Genomic DNA, 20,471 nt, shown 5'->3' on the forward strand with positions numbered 1-20,471 from the left:
GAAATCCGATTCCTGCATAGTATATAAAGGGTGTAAACAAGTGAGATATGAAAATGTAAATTTATTTCGCCAAACAACAATTACAACAATCAATAGAAATCAAGGTTATGGAGTATATAAATACGCATTGTACATGCAAATATTGAATGTATACAATAAATATATAGTAAATAATCTTAACTAACTCAATGTAAATTGCGATATCACAATGAGAAAAGTTTATAACAAAACAAATAAAAGGAAACTTTTTGATAATAGCACTTGATAAAAGCATATACAACTCGAAGTTATATCCCCTATTTTCACAATATGAGGCAGCATTTCACGACAAGTAATGTCGACTATGCAAACAAATAAATTTATAATTTGTACTAATTTCTATAGTAATGATGCAGTGGCAAAAAAGACGCTGATTAGACAGTGTGAATACACAGGCTTATCCGTGTCTTTGTTGTTCGCATGTATGACAAATGAAGTTGCTCATATCTTAAATCAGGTCACTTTAAAGAATTGCCATGCGCGATGCACTAGAAATCACACCATATACAAACTTAACTCAATCCACCTATTTTGCACAATTATTCCTCTTTTTGTACTTGTACTGCCTGCAACAGTTACATGTTTGTTTCTTCTAAAGTCATAAATTTAGAATTGCATACTTAACACTGTATACATGTTTTGGAGATCACCATGATAAGAAACACTCCAAGGCCTTTAATATATATAAAACCTGCCATTTACCAGAAGTATGCCCCTTTAATATTGTACTTTTTGTACTTAGACATTAAAGTTGAGGTTTTCGGCCAACAACAGGTACCTAGCCATGAATTGCATTTTGGGCCAGCTGGGTCATTGTTACTTAAAAACTTTTTTCCATATTCTCTTATTATTCTTAATATTTAAAAATAGTACATGTTACCAATCAAACCGATTGTGAAATAGTTACACATGTGCATGAAATTATTATAAATGTCCAACCTTTTACTCTCTGGATTTTCTAGGATAATTTTTGCATTCATGTAAAGTGACATTTACAAATACAAACGTTAAATACATTTCGATATTGATTTTGTTATGTGAGATGTATTGCTGTCATCAAACATGTTGTTTTCAAAAAATGATTTTTGATGATTATTATGCCCCCTTCGAAGAAGAGGGTGTATACTGTTTTGCACATGTCGGTCGGTCCGTCGGCCGGTCCGTCCGTCCACCAAATGGTTTCAGGATGATATCTCAAGAATGCTTAGGCCTAGGATCATGAAATTTCATAGGTACATTGATTATGACTGGCAGATGGCCCCCTATTGATTTAAAGGTCACTGGATCAAGGTCACGGTCAAGGCCACGATTCGGGGCATATGTCTCCCATTGCGGAACACTTGTTGCATTTGTATTTCAAATTTTATTATTTAGATGTTACGAATTCAGAGATGTTTATATAAGGGAGATGTAGGTGGAAGCACGATTGCAAGTCAAACTGTTGTATGGAATCATATATTAAGTTCCTTGTAAGTCATCGTGTTTGTATTGTTTTGTTAATTTAGGACATAGTGAAAAATAATATGTATGTTGTTTAAGCCATTATTATATTGATAGTTTTCTTGATCATGGATATGAATGGATATGAACGTTACATATTTTGTGTTCACTTTACATATATAAACAATATAAACTCTCTGCATAAGAAAATGAAATGCAGCACATGTTTTCATATTAAACTGTATAACTCTCGGTTTCTTAAATGAAATATTCACATTTTATGCACTAGAACTTTCACTACCCAAAGTTTGGAACAAGATCAGTTCAAGTTTGGATCCTTAACAGACTGCTCTTTTGGAGCCAAAACGGTCGCAATCGTCCTAAGGTCCATTTTCCTGTTACTGGCTCTTTTTTTTCTCATGATTGATACAAATTATCGTATTAATTTTTAGTGTGCATATTCCACCCCTGCGAAATGTTGTTCTGCAGTTCACGAATAATTCGTGAACAGTTCATGAACTGTTCGTGAACTGAGTTCATGAATTGTTCACGAATAGTTCGTGAACAGAAAATGAGCCACGTCTGTGAAAAGTTCTTGAAATTTTAGTTCATGAACTGTTCATGAACATTAATGGCATGAAGTGTTGATGAAATATTCTTGAAACCTAATGGCATGAAGTGTTCATGAACTATTCTTGAACCCTTATGGCATGAAGTGTTCATGAACTATTCTTGAACCCGTGTGGCATGAAGTGTTCATGAACTATTCTTGAACCCGTGTGGCATGAAGTGTTCATGAACTATTCTTGAACCATTATGGCATGAAATGTTCATGAACTATTCATGAACATCAATGGCATGAAGTGTTCTTGAACAGTTCATGAACAACACAATTCTTGAAAAATTCTTCAGGGTTTTGCTGTTCATGAACACTTCATGAACATTTTCCTTCTATATTTCAATGGCTCATTTTCTGTTCACGAACTGTAAGTGAATAGTTCATGAACCATAGTTCTTCAAGAGTTCATGAACTGAGGTGGCATGAAGTGTTCATGAACTATTCATGAACAAGAATTTGTCAATTTATGCAAAGGTTATCATAAGTGTTACTAAAGCTCAACAAACAGGTCAGGATAAGAAGAAACAAGTCTTGTATTAGCACTTAACATATTGATAGCAACATATAACAATAATTTAAATATAACACTAATAACTGAGATACAAGTGGTTTGATAATACTCTTTAAATTTCATAATACAACTTTGCACTATATGTTCATGAATAATTCATGTATTGAAAAGATTATGAATAGTCTCATTTTCAGTTCAAGAATCATTTACTAATCAATGGTTTCCCTGAAATGGTTACACTTACAGTGCCAAAGAACTTGAAATGGAACCAATGGCTGATCAGTTCAGCCGGTAATTTATTAAAGACTTACATTTTCAAATATATCATAAACCATGTGCCTTCCGTTTCAACTTCCTGTGCACACAATATTCTTTCTTTGTAAAAACAGCAATGCAATGTACATTGAGTTCTTGATATCATCTTAAACTGTTCTTGAAATAAGATGTCCTTAAAACGTTCTTAAACTTGTCTTTTAAGTCTTCCAAGAACAATGACAGATCCTTTTAAGAACATATTGGATTCTTAAAAAGTCCATCATACGTTCAAAAACATTGTGTAGACCTGTTTTAAAGAACATCAGAAGGAAACATGTTGTTCAAAAAAGTTCTTAAAGTGTTCAAGAATAGTTTAAGAATAATTCAAGAACAGGAAAGGTCCTTAAAAAGTTATTGAAGTGTTCCTGAAGGCAGTTCTTGAACAGTTCTTGAACAAATGTTCTTAAAATTCTCTAGAACAGGTCAAGAACTCTAACTTACAGTGGTGAAAGTACTATGCATATTCATACTAACTTCACAGGTTTCACAAATCTATAAGATTTGTATGCTAGATTTTCAATATTACTTTCAAAAATATGTATGAAAAATCTAGCACAAAGGAATTCATGAATTATTCATGATGGATCCTTAAAGTCTGTCTCAGAAAAGTCATTAGAAATACTTGTGCATGAAATGTTCATCACTAAGTATTTATGGTTAGATGAAGAACTGTTCATGAACTTTGAAATGTTCAACAATAATTCATAAACAGTTCATGAACATGTCTTAAGAACAGTTCATGTCCAAAAGTTCATGAACCAAGCTCAGGAACTTTTTCAGAACCGTTCATGAACAGTTCTTGATTGGCTTAAAGTGTTCATGAAATCATGAACAACATTTCGCCGGGGCACCCATGGATGAAAGTTACAAAGTTGGTTGTTAAAGCTATGATATAAAGCAAGTCTGTTGTATATTAAAGAGTATTTTTAGTGTGCATATTCCACCCATGGATGAAAGTTACACAGTTGGTTGTTAAAGCTATTAAACAATGTAAAACGTGTTCAAGTATTTATATTAAAGTCAAATGCATGCTATATTTGTTATAAACATACATATGATATACACTCAACAAAAGTGTAATGATCACTACACTACACTACATACCTGGCGTGTTTAATAGTCCCTATTAAAGCAATATAGTATAATACATGCGAAAGGTGCTTTTACCTATAAATATATATATAAAAATATGTTTACTATTATTATAAAAGCTTCTACAACAGTGTAATGAGAGATATATAAAACACGTAAAGGTTAATGCAAGTATACATAAGGTTAAATTGGCTGAATTATAAATTTTCTAAAATAAAAAAAAATTATCGGTTAAGACAGTTTTATTTTTATTTTTTTGGTAGACTGCTAACTTTTCATGCTTTTATTTTTATTTTTATTTATCCCCCCCGACTCAATTTTTTTGAAAAATTTCCCGTAAAACAGAAAATTAAAAAATACTGGCCTAAGATAGAACATTTTATAATGACATTGCAGGGCCCTCACACTACTTTGGGGGAAGGGGTCCGCAGCCCTTAGGAGGGGGAATTTTCGCGGCGTTTCCCTTTTTGGGGGAATTTTTTACTTACTCTGTCATTATTTCATTTGTACATGTTTGCACTTTATTAATTGCATTTTTCATAATTTAGTATGTTTGAAACGATTAAATTGAAATAGAATTGAGATATCATTATCATGAGACACATCTTTCTATTAAAAAAAAAAAAAAAAAAATTTTTTTTTTTTTTTTTTTTTTAGGGGGAATTTTTCCCCCCAAAAGGGGAAAAAAGTATACTTTTCAGGTGGGGGACTGCCGCCGAAATTCGGCGGCAGATTTGATAGATTGAGGGCCCTGCATTGTGATGCCAAATGCATTTTATCCATTAGATTGAATAGAACATATGGACTGCTCGTCTGCCCACTGGAATCTGTTACCAAGTAAACTCAAATGACAGCTAAGCTACTTGAACCCCCCCTCCCCCCCAGCTCTCCCCCCTAACCACCGAAACAGTACCACAGCTTGTGAGCTTTCTGTAACACATATGGGTCTCCCTCAGGGACGACACTTTCTGTTTTTATGGTTATTTTTGTTTAATATTTTGATCAAATTCTCTTCATAGCAAGAATAATGTTTAGAGGAAAAGTGTGGTATATGATTAGTTTGTGCAGACTGCACAGGCTAATCCGGAACAACACTTTAAGCACATGCAGTGAACCCGTTGTCCTGGAATGAGGCTCCTATTTAACTTTGTCACAATGCAAACACATGCCATGTCATGGACATCCCAGACAGGAAATGTGCCATGATGAAACCAGGGACACATGAGAGTTGGATAAATATTGACTTACTTTGGTGTGTTGGGTTTATTTGTCAAAACCCTTTAGCTATAAAACAGAGAACAGAACTGTAGGTAACCCATTACACTCTGCACAAATCAAGATTACTTGAAAACTATTGCGATCCTGTCAATTGATATTATTTAGTTATCAATCTATAATGTGATAATGATTACATAATTATTTTGAATTTTTTTTTACAGGCATATGGACAGTTCAGTTTAGTTTCATGGTTACTTTATTGTAAACCCAAGAGTATCTTAATGGATTATATGACAGAACTGAATGAGCTGTGTAAATTACCTGGACCATACAATATTAATGTCTTAACAAATGACATTTTTTCCAAATAAAAAATCTTTGTAAAAGAGCCATGTTTGATGTTTCAAAATCTTTCATTAGTTATGCACACATTCTGGATTTAAAAATTTGTCTCAACTTGACCTTGACAGCCATCTAGATGCAGTGACCTTGACAAAGAGTTCTTTTGTACTTTGTGATTTTACAGCTGCTGATAAAAGGATCTTAGGAGACATGTTCTGACTCATGATTTGCAAGGATTTCATGTGCACAGACTGACAGGTTAACAACTTCATTTCATTCCTTTATCACTTTGCTATCACTAGATTAAGAGAACACAGGGTGGGGCATGCTTTCACTGAAATGTTGTTGATGTTTTTTTGCCCATCAATTTGACGTCGCAGACAAAATAAGCTCCCTTTGAAACCCTCAAGAAAATGAAAACAGCAGCTGGCTTTTGGCAGATCGCTTTTTATTTAAGATGATTGTTATCATTAGTTGCATATGTCAGTTTGATTTAATATCTGTGCGCTAATCTTAAATTCCTTGCCTATGATTTCTTTTGATGAATGGGTTTGGGGGGTCGATACTGGTAAATATTTGTTATTGTAACAGAGTTGCCACCTTGGTCACTAATACTTCTCTTTGCATATTGAAAACTGCAGATTATAGAGACTGTTGAAAACAAACCTGTATTTCAGATAGTCAGTGACATCTGGGATTTTAGAAATCATGCAAGCTTGTTGTGTTTGGGCACCTCCTCATATTAAATAATAAAACTTGTAAAGGTTTAATTATGTTCTCCAAGGATTGGAATGCTGTAATGAAATAAAGCATCAGTATTTAATTATGCACACTTTTGACTTACGTTTACTTTATTATCAGGATATTATAGCAAATGCAGTTGGTGGTCTCAGCAACAACATCACATACTAAATGCTTGAGTCACATTTCAGACAATCTGAAATTTTTATTTCTTGTTAAATATATGGATAAGAAACACCTTCATTGTTCATGGTCTTTTATATTGCTGATTAACTGCTGCCTAGCATAGTGTACTTTACGCTTGTACTTATGACAGTGCCTGTAGTTGAATAGTACTTTAGATGTCTGAAGTCACATGCATTTATTTGTCCAGGTTGAAGGAATGGGCCTGTAAAGGATGATTAAGATGTTTGCTTTTGCATGTGTAATCTCAAAAATGATATCTCAATAAGACTAGGTGGACGTTGTGCTGTTAGCCGCAAAGCTCTTGGATCACAATTTGATGTCATGTTTTTCTCTACATAAGATCATAAAAAAGAGATAATTATGTATTTTAGGCACAAACTAATGTCCTGGACACCTCATTTGAATTAGTATTTGGCATTTAGGTATTTTTTAGCGAAACTTGTTATACATTCGGTGAATTTTGTTTAGCATGTCTTAACTTATAATTGTTAGCATAACTAAAGCGAAATGTTCCTGATTGTTACCCGAAATAACAACATTACAAAAAGCACAACAAGTTTCATACCTAAAGGCCTTTTGGGTCAAATATGTATTACATTAAGTTAAGACTACAGCTAAAGATAAACAAGAAATATCTTTAAAAAAGATATACGGCGTTGATTGTGGTTGATGTTTATGAACGATCAAAAGTTATCTCTATGAGATAAAAAGTAGCGGATGCCTTTTTTCTGCGCAGTTCTTAGCTACATCATAAGCAAATCAATAACGGGGTGTTGCGCCAGATTTCGTGGCTTATTTTGCTTTATGTGATATTATTACTCTGATATCTATATTTACAGAATAGAAAAACACAAGAAACATGCAAATAAACGAGTGCATATAGGTCAGCCGGCAATACTCGAATCTTATTTAATTGCATAATTATAGTATAGTGAATTATTGTGCTCATGCTTAATAAACTGGTCTAAATGGATAAATATTTCTAATTAATTTTATCAAAATTGGTCCTTATCATGCAAATGTTGAAACCATATTAAAAATCGATGATTGACATACCACAATAATATCGCCGAATATCTTTATTTAGTATCTTTCTGATCAAAACAGACTTCAAGTGCACAAAATTTACGAGACGGCGTTTATATAAAGATTTCTGCAACTGACCGCAAACTGACCTTGATACCTTGCGGATTGGAATGCAATGCATTACAGTCACTACGTTATTGTCAGTAAGACCGGTGTAACACAATGATCGCAACCCCTTCTGCGAGCTCCGGTGATGAACTGTATATAAACTCTTATTTTCACAAATGGCCGCGAATCGACCCGAAACCTCGCGGGTTGAAATGCAATGCAAGTAAGTACTAAATATGACAACATAGCCTTTAGTATAAACGCTTTTGCGCTGGTAATTCTCTGAAAATAAAAGGTGAACGCACAAACTGTATTTATGTCGAAAATTGATTGTAAAACTGTTCTATCTATTGAGCCTTTTCATTAGAGATAACATTGTTTCATGCAGTAAAACAGTGTTACAAAGACGCGGATATGTTTCCAATGTTCTGGTGTTATACTCAAATCAGCCAATGGAATAAATGAAGTGTATTCATTCGTACCTAGCCGTGGGAAATTTTATTTGAGTATTATTGGACACTTACAAAGGTCAAGTCAGGGTGAAAAGCTGGCTTAATACAGCTTACGCCGAAAAATTTACTTACACATTCTCTGCAATCACTGATTTTGTTATATTACAGGGGACATAAATGAGGCTGCGTCTTTATTTGTTCTCCTCAAATAAATTAACCTAGAGAAAGTAATGTCAGAGAACATTTTTAGAATGTTTGCTGTTGTGCCAGTCATTGTGTTAGTCATTGAATGTGTTGTTTAACATGTCAAAGAGTATTTCCACCTCAAATGATTAATTTGATCAAACTGGTGCATAATGCCACACTGACACATGTTTTGTATTTCAGTATTTTGCTGAATATGAGCTGTATGTAAAATATATTTAATTTCAATATTCATGAGTTTCTTTATTTTTACATTCAAGCTTACAAAATCTTAGTTTAGATATACATCATGTTGAATACATGTTTCAGGAAATAATTGGGTTTTCCTATTTATTTCTACATTAAATGTCTCAATAGCTTCATTTGTTTCATTGAAACAATTATCTTTGTTTACATTTGTAACATATGCTAACATGACAGATATATTAATTTATAATGTCTTAAATCAATGAGTTTAACCTTGACATTTTACAAAACAGAAATATTTACCAATGAAAAACAGAACAACTTCTAAAAACAGTTAAATGTTTATTTGGTTGTTTTTAATTCACCTTAATTATGTATAAATTTAATTGTTATGCCTCTTCAAATAAGACGGGGTATATTGTTTTGCTGGATGTCGTTCCATAGGTCGGACGGTCTTGCCTGTCGGTAGGCCAGTTCTTTTCTGATCAATAACTCATCAACAAATTGACCGATTGGCTTGATACTTCGCATGTGCATTGGCCTTGGAAGAAGATGACCCCTAATGAAATTGGGGTCACTTGATCAAAGGTCAAGGTCAATGTCACAATAAGTGTGAAATTTTTTCCGATCAATAACTCGTCAATAAATGACGGACTGGCTTGATACTTCACATGTGTATTGGTCTTTGACAGTAGATGACCTCTATCGAAATTGGGGTCTCTAGGTTAAAGGTCAAGGTAACTGTCACAGTAAGTGTGAAAATCCTTTCCAATCAATAGCACCTCAACAAATTGACTGATTGGCTTGATACTTCACATGTGCACTGGCCTTGGACAGTAGATTACTTCCATTGAAATTGGTGTCACTAGGTCAAAGGTTAAGGTCACCCTTTTTATACTTAGAAAATTTAAAATTTGGTTAAGTTTTGTGTTTAGGTCCACTTTATTCCTGAAGTATCAAAGCTATTGCTTTCATACTTGCAACACTTACTAGCTATCATAAGGGGACTGTGCAGGCAAAGTTATGTAACTCTGACTGGCATTTTGACGGAATTATGGGCCCTTTATACTTAGAAAATTGAAAATTGGGTTAAGTTTTGTGTTTGGTCCACTTTACCCCTAAAGTATCATAGATATTGCTTTCATACTTGGAACACTCGCAAACTATCATAATGGGACAGTAAAGGACAAGTTACATAACTCTGGTTGTCATTTTTATGAAATTATGGCCTTTTTTTGATTTAGTAACTTTGAATATATGGTTAAATTTTGTGTTTAGATCCACTTTACTTCTAAAGTATCAAGGCTATTGCTTTCAAACTTCAAATACGTTCATGCTATCATGAGGGTAATGTACCTGGCAAGTTGAATTTTACCTTGACCTTTGTATGACCTTGACTCTCAAGGTCAAATTATTAAATTTTGCTAAAATTGCCATAACTTCTTTATTTATGATTAGATTGTTTGATACTTTGACAAAATAACTCTTACCTGACATACCACAATAGACTCCACCCAAACCATTCCCCAAGCCACCCCCCCCCCCCCCCCAAAAAAAAAGTTTTAGTTTTTTTTCTTAAAGATCATCATCTAATAAATGACAACCACACCGACCCCCCCCCCAACCCAACCCCCCCCCCCCCCCAAGAACCCAAATATTTTTTTTTAAACAAGGTTAAAAAACACATTTTTTTTTTGTATTATTTTATTTTTGAAATACTCTCCAACCATCCCACCCAAGAATCCCCCCCCCCAAAAAAAAATAAAAATTGCATTTTTTTGCATTTTTGAAAGAAAATGTAATAAATGACCACACCCCACACTATACACCCCCCTCCACCCCACCCCTCCTTCCTTTGTGATAGAAATTGAGATAGGTCCCTTCACCTTTAAAAAGAAAAATAGATGAGCGGTCTGCACCCGCAAGGCGGTGCTCTTCTTTAAATTGGGATCACTAGGTCAAAGGTCAAGGTCACAGTGACATTAAGTGTTAAATTGGTTTCAGTTTAATATGTTATCAAAGGATTGAGTGATGGGTGTCAAAGCCCTGTTTTGGGGCATCTTACTTCAACCACTGAGCTCCTTTTAAAACTTATTTTACAAAAAACATGTCAACAAAATACAGCCCTACTTCTGAAGACAAGGCAATTACTTTCCCCAGCCTCTGCATCAGAGCAAGGTTAAAAAAAAATTGAATGCTTGTTTTTCTAGTGTGGTCAAGGTAATGTAAAGTAAACATATAAAATTGTTTCTGATGTATAACTTGAGAATAACTTTTTCTAAAGATAATGAAAAATAAAAAGAACAGGATATTCAGTCTTCACTAGGATTACATGTGGCATGGTTGAGGTCAAGGTCAATTTTCTACTGTTACTTAAAATAGAAAACATAGATTTGGCTTTGTAACACAAACAAATTGAGCTAATGTCATGCAACTACAGTCATAGATGGATGCCATTAAAGTTTCATTGAAATTCCAGATAGGGTCAAGGTTACAGTTACTAGATATGGAAAAATGGTTTATGCACAATAACAAAAATTTTGCTAACGTGAAAACAACTGACATAAATGCCTTAGATCTAGCATGTTGCATATGGATGTGTGGGGCAAAGTCAAGGTCAATGTTAGCATATATTGAAGATTTGTTATCCCCCGCCATAGGCGGAGGGATATTGTTTTGGCGTTGTCCGTCCATCCGTCCGTCTTTCTGTCCGTCCGTCCAGCACTTTTGTGTCCGGAGCCATATCTTGGAAGTGCTTTGGCTGATTTCATTAAAACTTGGTATGAGTATATATATATGGATAAGAGGATGATGCACACCAAATGGCATTGTACACCATCGGATAATAACGGAGTTATGGCCCTTTGTATCTTGAAAAAATGCTTTTGTGTGTGTCCAGAGCCATATCTTGGAAGTGCTTTGACGGATTTCATTGAAACTTGGTATGAGTATATATATATGGATAAGAGGATGATGCACGATGGCGTTGTCCATCCGCCAAGAAAACTTTTGTGTCCAAAACTATAATGGCGGCGGATATCAATTGAATGAATTAGCTTGTACTCATTTACTCCAAAACAAATTAAGTAATTATAATCAAACTGATACATCCAGGGAATGCTAATTTAGGATTGTTATGATCAAGGGCATGGTCACTGTTAAATAAAACATAAAAATGATTGTCATAATATCTTGAGAATGAATAGAGTTCTTGTGATGCACGACTATATACACTGTACAACAAATTTTATTTTGTTTGATATGGTGCACATTTGGTAAAGGTAACAAGTCAAGGTCACTGCTAGTAAATATAGAAATATGTTTTCTACTCCAAATCAAGAGTTATGTGTCCTATAGGATATTTTGCAAATTAGAAAAATGCTGAAGTAGGTTATAGCTTCAGTAACTTATCTCCTAAACAAACATTTTGGCTTAGACAAAAAAGCGCCAGAAACTCTGTCAAAAACATGGCAAGTTAATAACCCTGACCTTCTACAGCTTGTGTTTGAAGATATTTTTTGTCTAATCTCAAATAGCCAATGAACTTTTTTCTTAAAGATGTACAAATTAAATTGAATAATAAATTCAATTGTTCATTAAATAAATTAATTAGAATTTTTCTTTATTTATAGAGTTTGCCAAAATTTTATACTTAATACATGCATAGAGGAAATCTGGTGCAATTAAACATCAATTGCCAAATTCATTTCGAATCTATCATCCACAGCTATGGTAATTGTATACATTTTATGACCATGTTTATGCAAAATGTTTCTTCAATACAGAACTTACTGTGATTAAATTTAAATTTGATTATAAGATTGTTCTCAAGGTATTTTTCTTACTGTAGGGATTCGGCTTTCATTTTTGCATAATACAACTGTTTTATGATTCATTAAAATAAAGCTCTGCAAAAATGATAAAAAAAGTTGTGGTGGTTAATTTGCTGCCGAACTTAATCATTAATTTTGAAAATGGTGAATCATATTTTTGTAATAATAGCAATGTGCAAAGAACATCTACCAGAATTTTGCAATAGCTCTTCCCTGTCCACTATAAAGTCACATAAGGCTTCGTTAAACACAGTATTATGTGAAGTTGGAATAAGGCATCAATTTGGGGATAAATTGTGTTTTTTCAAAAGTGCATAATATGCAGTGTTTTTTTTTTGTATTTATTTAGTTATACAAATTATAATTTAAACAGATACTTGCATATATAATAGCATCATTTAAATTAACCTTTTTCAAAACTGGAATGTTTATTGATTTTTTTAAAATCCTTATGAAATGAAATTGTGTCCATGCAGCGCATGGACACAGTTTAAAAATACAGTAAAATAATGATGACATTACAATCACTGTTAATGAAAAAGTCATGGAAAATTGCTTATTTAGCTTGTAGTATAGATAAAATATTACAAAAATAAATTCAGATCATGAAATGTGTTTTGTTTGAGAAAATCACCAAAATGATGTCCATTCCCAGTTTGATATCTTATTCCAAATTCACATAATACAGTGTTATTAGCACATTAGCGGCAAAGGTAGCTCCTGGCCGTTAGCAGGTCATTTATGAACACATTTCATTCATGACTTTGTTCTAGAGCTTGTTTATGAACACATTTTTTAGTGAAAATGTGTTCATGAATGGCCATTTTATGTTTTGGTTCTTTCATTAACATAGTTCTTGAATGAAGTTGAAGTGCAATGTTAAGCTTTAACCTACACAATATGTACATTGGGCTTGCACTTTTGACAATTTTAGTAATTAATAAGACTTTTTGATTTCTCATGCCACAATCATTTGTTTGTCGTAAGGTTTTAAGGATGGCGCTCAGGAAAGCGATAATTATGATCTTTGCGTTGAAGTAGGCGTTTCTACTGATTGCCTCAACTCTCTTGAAGCAATATTTGATATTGTGTCACCTTTGATTAATTGCATCTCTTTCTATAAAAGGGACGGTTGTTATATCAAGAATTGGCCAAATCAGTTTAAAGACAATTTTTAAATGCCAGCACTTTCATAAGAAGTGGTATATACTAAGACATATACATTTGAAATAAATTGGTTTAAGATAATATTAATATTTAACTACTATAGACAATTGTATATTTTTCGTAATGCCTGGATGCCATGTTGTTATGTTTTATCATAAGCTGATTTTTTGTTATTTTGGGAGACTTCAGACTTGTTACAAAGATCTTGTCAGGAGGCCTGAACATAAAGTGTTTCAAATTGTGTTACTTTTCTGTATTGTGGTTTAACAAAAGTAAAACGATGTATGTAATTGATATTTTCTTGTGTTATGTATTTGAACAAATACTTTCTTAGGATGAACACACATTTTCGTGACTGAAACCAGTCAGTTCCATGTACCTTATGCTTTCTGATGATTATATTAAAAGCTGTAATAATTTGACATATTAAACCAATTGGATGCAGCCAGTTGCTACATTAAACACTGTTTTTTTTCCCCACATACTGACTGTGCAGGAATTGTCGAAATATTGCAGCACAAGCCACGCAGAAGTATTGTCTTCTAGTAATTCAAAATCTTTGGGTGTTTTTGTGTTCTCTGAAAATACAGACTGATTATGAATTTTGCAGAATTTTGAAAACGAAATAGTTTTCATTACCAGAGAGTTCTCCCAGTTATTGAACAGAACAGAACAGAATAGTTTATTTTTGACTAAAGCATGTCATTAACATACATATAAATAACAACATGCGTTGAAGTACACACAAAAACACACATTATTTTAAAGAATAAATAATCTAAATAAACACGAAATAAACATATTTTGTGAGCATATTTCGTGAGAATGGTACATGGATGGGTTTAATACACAGTGGTCACACAATGTTATGCATATAGGTTTACAAAGATAGGTATAATTACATATTTCTGACCTTATTTTTTTTGTAATGTATTTCTATTTAACACTACATATATATGAATTCTCTTATTTTAAAGCATGTTAATAATACCTGGCTAGCTTTCTTAATACAGTTTTGTTTGAGCTATTAAGTAGTTTAATAAACTTGAACATATTTGGCCGGATTCTATAATATTTTGGAATTATTATGCATTCCTAACATCATTATAATAAGGACATTTAAGAACAAAGTGAAATTTATCCTCGATGTCATTTAGGTTACATAATAAACATTTGCGTTGATCTCTGTCAATATTCTGGTGTCTGCCCGTTTCTATGGATAATTTGTGAGAGGACAAACGTAATTTTGCAATAATGTTCCTATGTTTTTTGTTGTTAACAATATCAAGATACGATGATGTTTCAAAAACCAGTTTGAGTTCCTTATATAGGATCATTGAGCTACACGACGTCACACTGACATCCCAGTTGGTAATATACTGGTCTTGTAATCTGTTTTTGAATAACGGGATAAAGTGATCATTGTTAACAGATTCAGGGAATAGCCATACATCGGTGAAACCGGTTTGGTTAAGAATGTCCCGTATTTTCGATGACCACTTGTTAGCATTATTTTTACGTTCAATTTCTAATCTTTGTAAAACTACAACTTGTTTAAGAATACAATTTCCCTGTTTCACAGTATGTAATTTCAAAAAATATTTAACCATCCTGACATATCTGTCGATATGCAAGGAAAATCGACCAACTTCGGCATATAGCGATAGTGAATTTGTTGACATTTTTACGTTCAATAGTCTTTTACAAAATTTACGGTGAATGCGTTCAATATTTTCCGCTTTGATGGATCCCCAAACTTCGCAGTTATAGTTTAAAATGGATGATACATATGCGTCAAATAAATTAAACATGATATTTATAGGTACGTTCATATCTTTTGTTAGGTTGAACAAAGAATGCATTGCTTTTAATGATTTGCCATATAGTGTATTTGTTGCGGGCACGAACAATCCCCCACTTGACATCACAATTCCAAGGTAATTAAAATTGTTCACAATTTCTAGTTCTTGACCTATTGAAGATATAAGATTTACTAACAGCGGTGATATATTACACAGGACATTAATCTTGCTGTGTCATTTTTAGTCCTCCTCCAATAAATAGAAAAAAGGTTGTGTCAGAGAACATTCCTAGAGTGTTTGCTGTTGCATCAGTCATTGTGTTAGTCTTGGCATGTGTCATGTTACATGTCATGGAACGTTTGCACCTTAACCCTTATAGCACTGGAACCGAATTTTAAAGGCCTTTGCAAACAGTTTGGATCAAGATAAAAAAAAACGTGGCGTCTGATCATGATCCAAACTGTTTGCTATTCTGATAGTGGTCTTTGAAAAAAAGTGAAGAAAATGATGATTTTAGAAATTCAGCAGACAACATTTTAGCAGATGACCAATTTCCCAGCATGCAAAGGGTTAATTGGTCTTCATTGGACCAAAGTTTTGAGTCATCACAACAATGCTTCACTATGCCTCACTAAGACTACTTAATTAATATTTTGTTGTATTTTTGCTATATGCAAAAAAGAGTTGTTGATGTTGCTTGAAGATTTTGGTTGAATGGTGTCTATTTCATCAACTAACAAACTTTGTCTTAATCCTTTGCTTAATATGAGATCATGTTGAAAAAACCTTAAAGAACATTATTAGTGTTCTATTAGTACACATATTACATATTTTCCAAGTATAATGTAGTAATCAAAATTTGGTAATTAAAGATACATGCATAGTAGAAAACTGGTGCAAATATGCATCTATTGGCAAACATAATATTCCAATTTATCATCCACAAGCTATAAATGGAAGTTTTTAACATTTTATGACCATGTTTGTGTAAATGGTTTCTTTAATTCTGAGCTTATTGTGATTCAGTTTCACTTTGAACATTTGGAAGCCATAGGATTGTCCACAAAGTCTCTTTTATATTGTAGGGCTTTGGCTTTCATTTGCGCATAATAAAACTATTTTATGATTTTTGAAAATATAAAAAGAATGTTGACTGGGGTTTAAATGTATTCAGTTTTTACTTCAATCAATATTAGTAATTATGATGCTATAATGTTGATTTTATTGCTGTTGTGGCTGTGTCCTTGGTGACTAGTTGTACAACTTTATCTTTAATTTATTTTAATTTCATTGGGTTTCTTTCTTTTGCAAAAGCGATTTAGCACATTATTGTTTTTCATACCTAAAAAGCATTATTAAAATGGAGCACTTAAATTAATTTTAGTACAGGTATCTTAACTACAAGGTTAAAAGGGCCTTGTAATTTATTGATTTGAAGAGTTTTTGCAGTTATTTCTGAGACGTTGAATGTCAATATTCATGATTACCGTATTGCACTCTATGTGAATTGACAGTTTGACGTCATCAAAGGAAAGCCGCTTCCTGTCTGAAGCAATAAAGCGACAAGTTTCTCGCCGACAAAATTGGCTTCTTTGTCTAGCAATCAACATGCCGAACCAATCGTGTGTTTGTTCCTCAATGGCAATCGTCCAATTAAATAATAGCACGTGCAAAGCTCCGCCTTCGAACCTTTTTGCAGAGAACGGAGGTGGAGTTAAACGGTTAATTGAGCAGTGTTATACGTTAGTTGAGTTCCGATTTGCCGAAATTTATCGGCCCTAAGCATTGAAACGACGAATACATTTATCAATGATTTTCCGATCTCTGCATTAATATGCTACCGTGCGAGTATACTACGTAGGTTACAAACCTACAATAGAGATATAGACTCATTTTAGTTTCTTTCAATAGAGACAAACAAATGATATTTGTCTAATGGCTTTACGCCGATAACACCAACTGTATGGAATTGAGCGTTCGGGTGTATTGTTTGACTCACTATAAATACCGATCAACTAGACGCAGTGACGGCGCGAAATACCGGGTCAAACTGGATTAAATCGGGAGCATCTCTTAATGGGGAAATATTTAAGTCGATGAAAAATAAAATGGGATCCACGGACGATTTGCGTAAAATTGGACATTGCGATGTTGCGGGTCTGCAGAAGACTATGTCATACGATGTTGTGAGCGGCAGGTAATGAAAATGTTACACTGTTCAAATGTGAGGAATAGGTAATAGTGGTTCGAATTTAACGCGCAGGGGTCTTGAAAAAACACGCGCAGTGCGCGACAATAAGGACATATACGGTGTTCTCGAGAGAATAATCTTAAAAATTGTCGAAAATATAGTGCTTTGCAACCCATGTTCCTGATCGTATAAACGCTCCCTACTTTAAAACAAAACATTAAGCACCCGAAAAACTCAGATTAAATGATTGCGCAATATAAGAATGGCGGCCATTTTCGGCCCAATTTTCAGGTTTTTGATCTTGAATTTGTTTTTTCTCCATTTTTGCTTTAAAAAATCGCATGCGCGTTATACATGGGTGCGCGCTATATATGGTAAAATACGGTATGTTGTGTAGATATACTCAAAATATATAATTGAAAGGGTTTTGTTATTATGGTATTATTGCCTAACCAATGGGTGCCTAACATAAACTCACCTGTCAAAAGCTGAAAAGGGTAAGCTTTTGGGATTGCCATTTGCGTGTCATGGGTCATGTGTGACCTTTTCATTCAAGGGACATCTTGTAAATTGCTGGGCAGATTTTCATGGAACTTCACAGGCATTGAGAAAGATAACAAGTTTACCATGTGAGATATTGTGCAAAATTTAAGATTTTATGCATTCATCTTTCAAAGCATAATGGAGTGATATATAGTATCTCACCAGTCCATGTGGGAATGTATCCATATGTGTGTGCATGCGTGAATCCATTAGGCCAACATAAAACAGCATGTTCTGTGAGTAAATGAATGTGTGTGTTTTTGTGTTAACAGACAATTCAGATTGATGATTACTTTTACAGAATAATACAAGATAAAAGTTTTCATTAGCAGTAAATCTTAAATTATGCAAGATTTAAGTTTTGATTAGCTTAAGTAAGTCTTAACAATTATGCCATATTTAAGTTGTCCCCAATAAGTTATTTTGAAATATAACATGGGAATTAGTTCTTGATGAGTCTTTTTTTGTCCCCTAATAAATTAACATGGAGAAAGCAATATTAATCATTTGTTTCAGAGAACATTCTTTTAGGGTTTGCTGTTGCATCAGTCATTGTTTTAGTCATGACATGTGGAACATGTGCACTTTAAAGTAATACCATGTACTTAAGTCAGCTTTCCAGCATTGAAACTTTGAACTCAAGTTAAATGCAATAAAACTATTTGGTAGAATATCAAAGTCATTTGCTGCAGCCTGTGTTGAAATCATACTTTGCAAGCTAACAACGCTCGCGATTGGGTAATACCTCTAACTTTAATATTTATTAAAAATTATGATATATTTTTTATTTATTAAAATAACTAAATACCATTGTTTTTGAACTGTGAGTAAAATGCTTATGTCAATACATAATAAGCCATGTGAGGTAAAAATTATATTCAGATTTTATGCAGTCAGAATGTATTTGCAAATTCATTTCAGATTTTTTCATCCACATGCTGTTTATCGAAATTGTATACATTTTATGACCATGATTGTGGTAATGGTTTCTTTAAAATGGAGGTTCTTTGATTGAATTTAGGATTATTCACAAAGTCTCTTACACTGTAGCATTTGGATTCATTTGCACATCATAAAACTGTTTTATGATTCATGAAAGTTAAGCTCTGTTACAATTATAGAAAAGGTAAGGTTCAGGCCCCGGCTACCGAACTTCATTTTGCTGTTTAAAAATGATGAATTATACTCTTGTAAGGATGGCTATGAACAAAGAACAGTTACCAAAATTTGGTAATTGTTCTTTACTTTTCATCATATCATTGAACCCTTTCATGCATGTGAAACTGACTGTCTTAACACTTTCCCTCTCAGAAGCATAGTAAAAAAAGCCATGTGCAAATGTAACCGGACCGGGGGAAATCTGTGCCCTTATTATGATTAGCACAACACAACTCGCTTTCTGCGTTTACTCTTTTATTTATTTATAGTTCACATAATTTTCAGCAAATTCCATCTTCCTATATTGCATTCTTAAGCATTCCTTCTTAACTCTAGTAAATTCTTATCAGATCTTATTTAACAAATTCCATCCTCCTATTTCCAACTGTCTCTCTAACTTGTAACTGACTTTCTAACTTTTCTCTTACTGACCTCTACTTCCTTCCTTCATAAACTAACTTGTCACTCTTTTGAAACCCTCTCATCCCTAATACCAAGTCACACCCACACATCTCACTGACCAATAATATCTCTCATTCATCCATCGATCATACAGATTCTTAATGCCAAGTCACACCCACACATCTTACTGACCAATCATATCTATCTCTCATCCAACATACAGTACCTTACTTCCTTACTTCTACAAGACTGTAATTAATTAGCACCTAGTCTAGAATCTTTAGTCACAGTCATTATTTATAGCTAGAGCTGATAAGCATACAGTCAGCATACAGTCTGCATATTGAGTGTGAATTTAACATGAGAAGACTTCCAAGACTGAAACTAACACAATGTAATCAATATCAAGTTAAACATGTGGTTCCAAGTAACCTTCTACTGCAATTCAGTAGACAAAGAAATCATATTCAAACATATTCACAGAAATCAATTCAATATCTTTAAAACTGTAACTATTGTATTGTATGAATTTATAATGTACTCAATCAAAAATCAAATAATAAAATAATAATATTTGTAACTCTGTGACACATCCTCACTCTCCCAAACAATTTGCTCCGCAAATTAACAAAGCAAAGCTATATGAAAAACACAATTATTCAAAGTAAATTACATAAACAAATAAAGTCATTGTTTAATATACAAACATACTCAAAGAAGTTATTTCTTGAATTTCAAAGTTCATCAATAGGCAAAGTCATACATTAAAATTGAACATTCTTTAGTACATATATTTATAACAACAAATCAATAATCATTCATATGTCTGTCAAATTAATGTCATTAAAATCATACGACAAAGAAAAAAATATTCAAACATATTTGTCACTTCTTAT

General features: G+C 33.2%; 1 protein-coding gene across 3 annotated transcripts in view; it reads left to right on the forward strand.

Moving 5' to 3' along the window:
• Positions 1-20,471, forward strand: part of LOC127835102 (muscleblind-like protein 1) — a 305,570-nt gene that overhangs the window by 87,426 nt on the left and 197,673 nt on the right. The gene's annotated exons all lie outside the window — the stretch shown is intronic.

This window comes from Dreissena polymorpha, chromosome 6, assembly GCF_020536995.1.
Source record: "Dreissena polymorpha isolate Duluth1 chromosome 6, UMN_Dpol_1.0, whole genome shotgun sequence".
Classification (NCBI taxonomy): Eukaryota; Metazoa; Mollusca; class Bivalvia; order Myida; family Dreissenidae; genus Dreissena; species Dreissena polymorpha.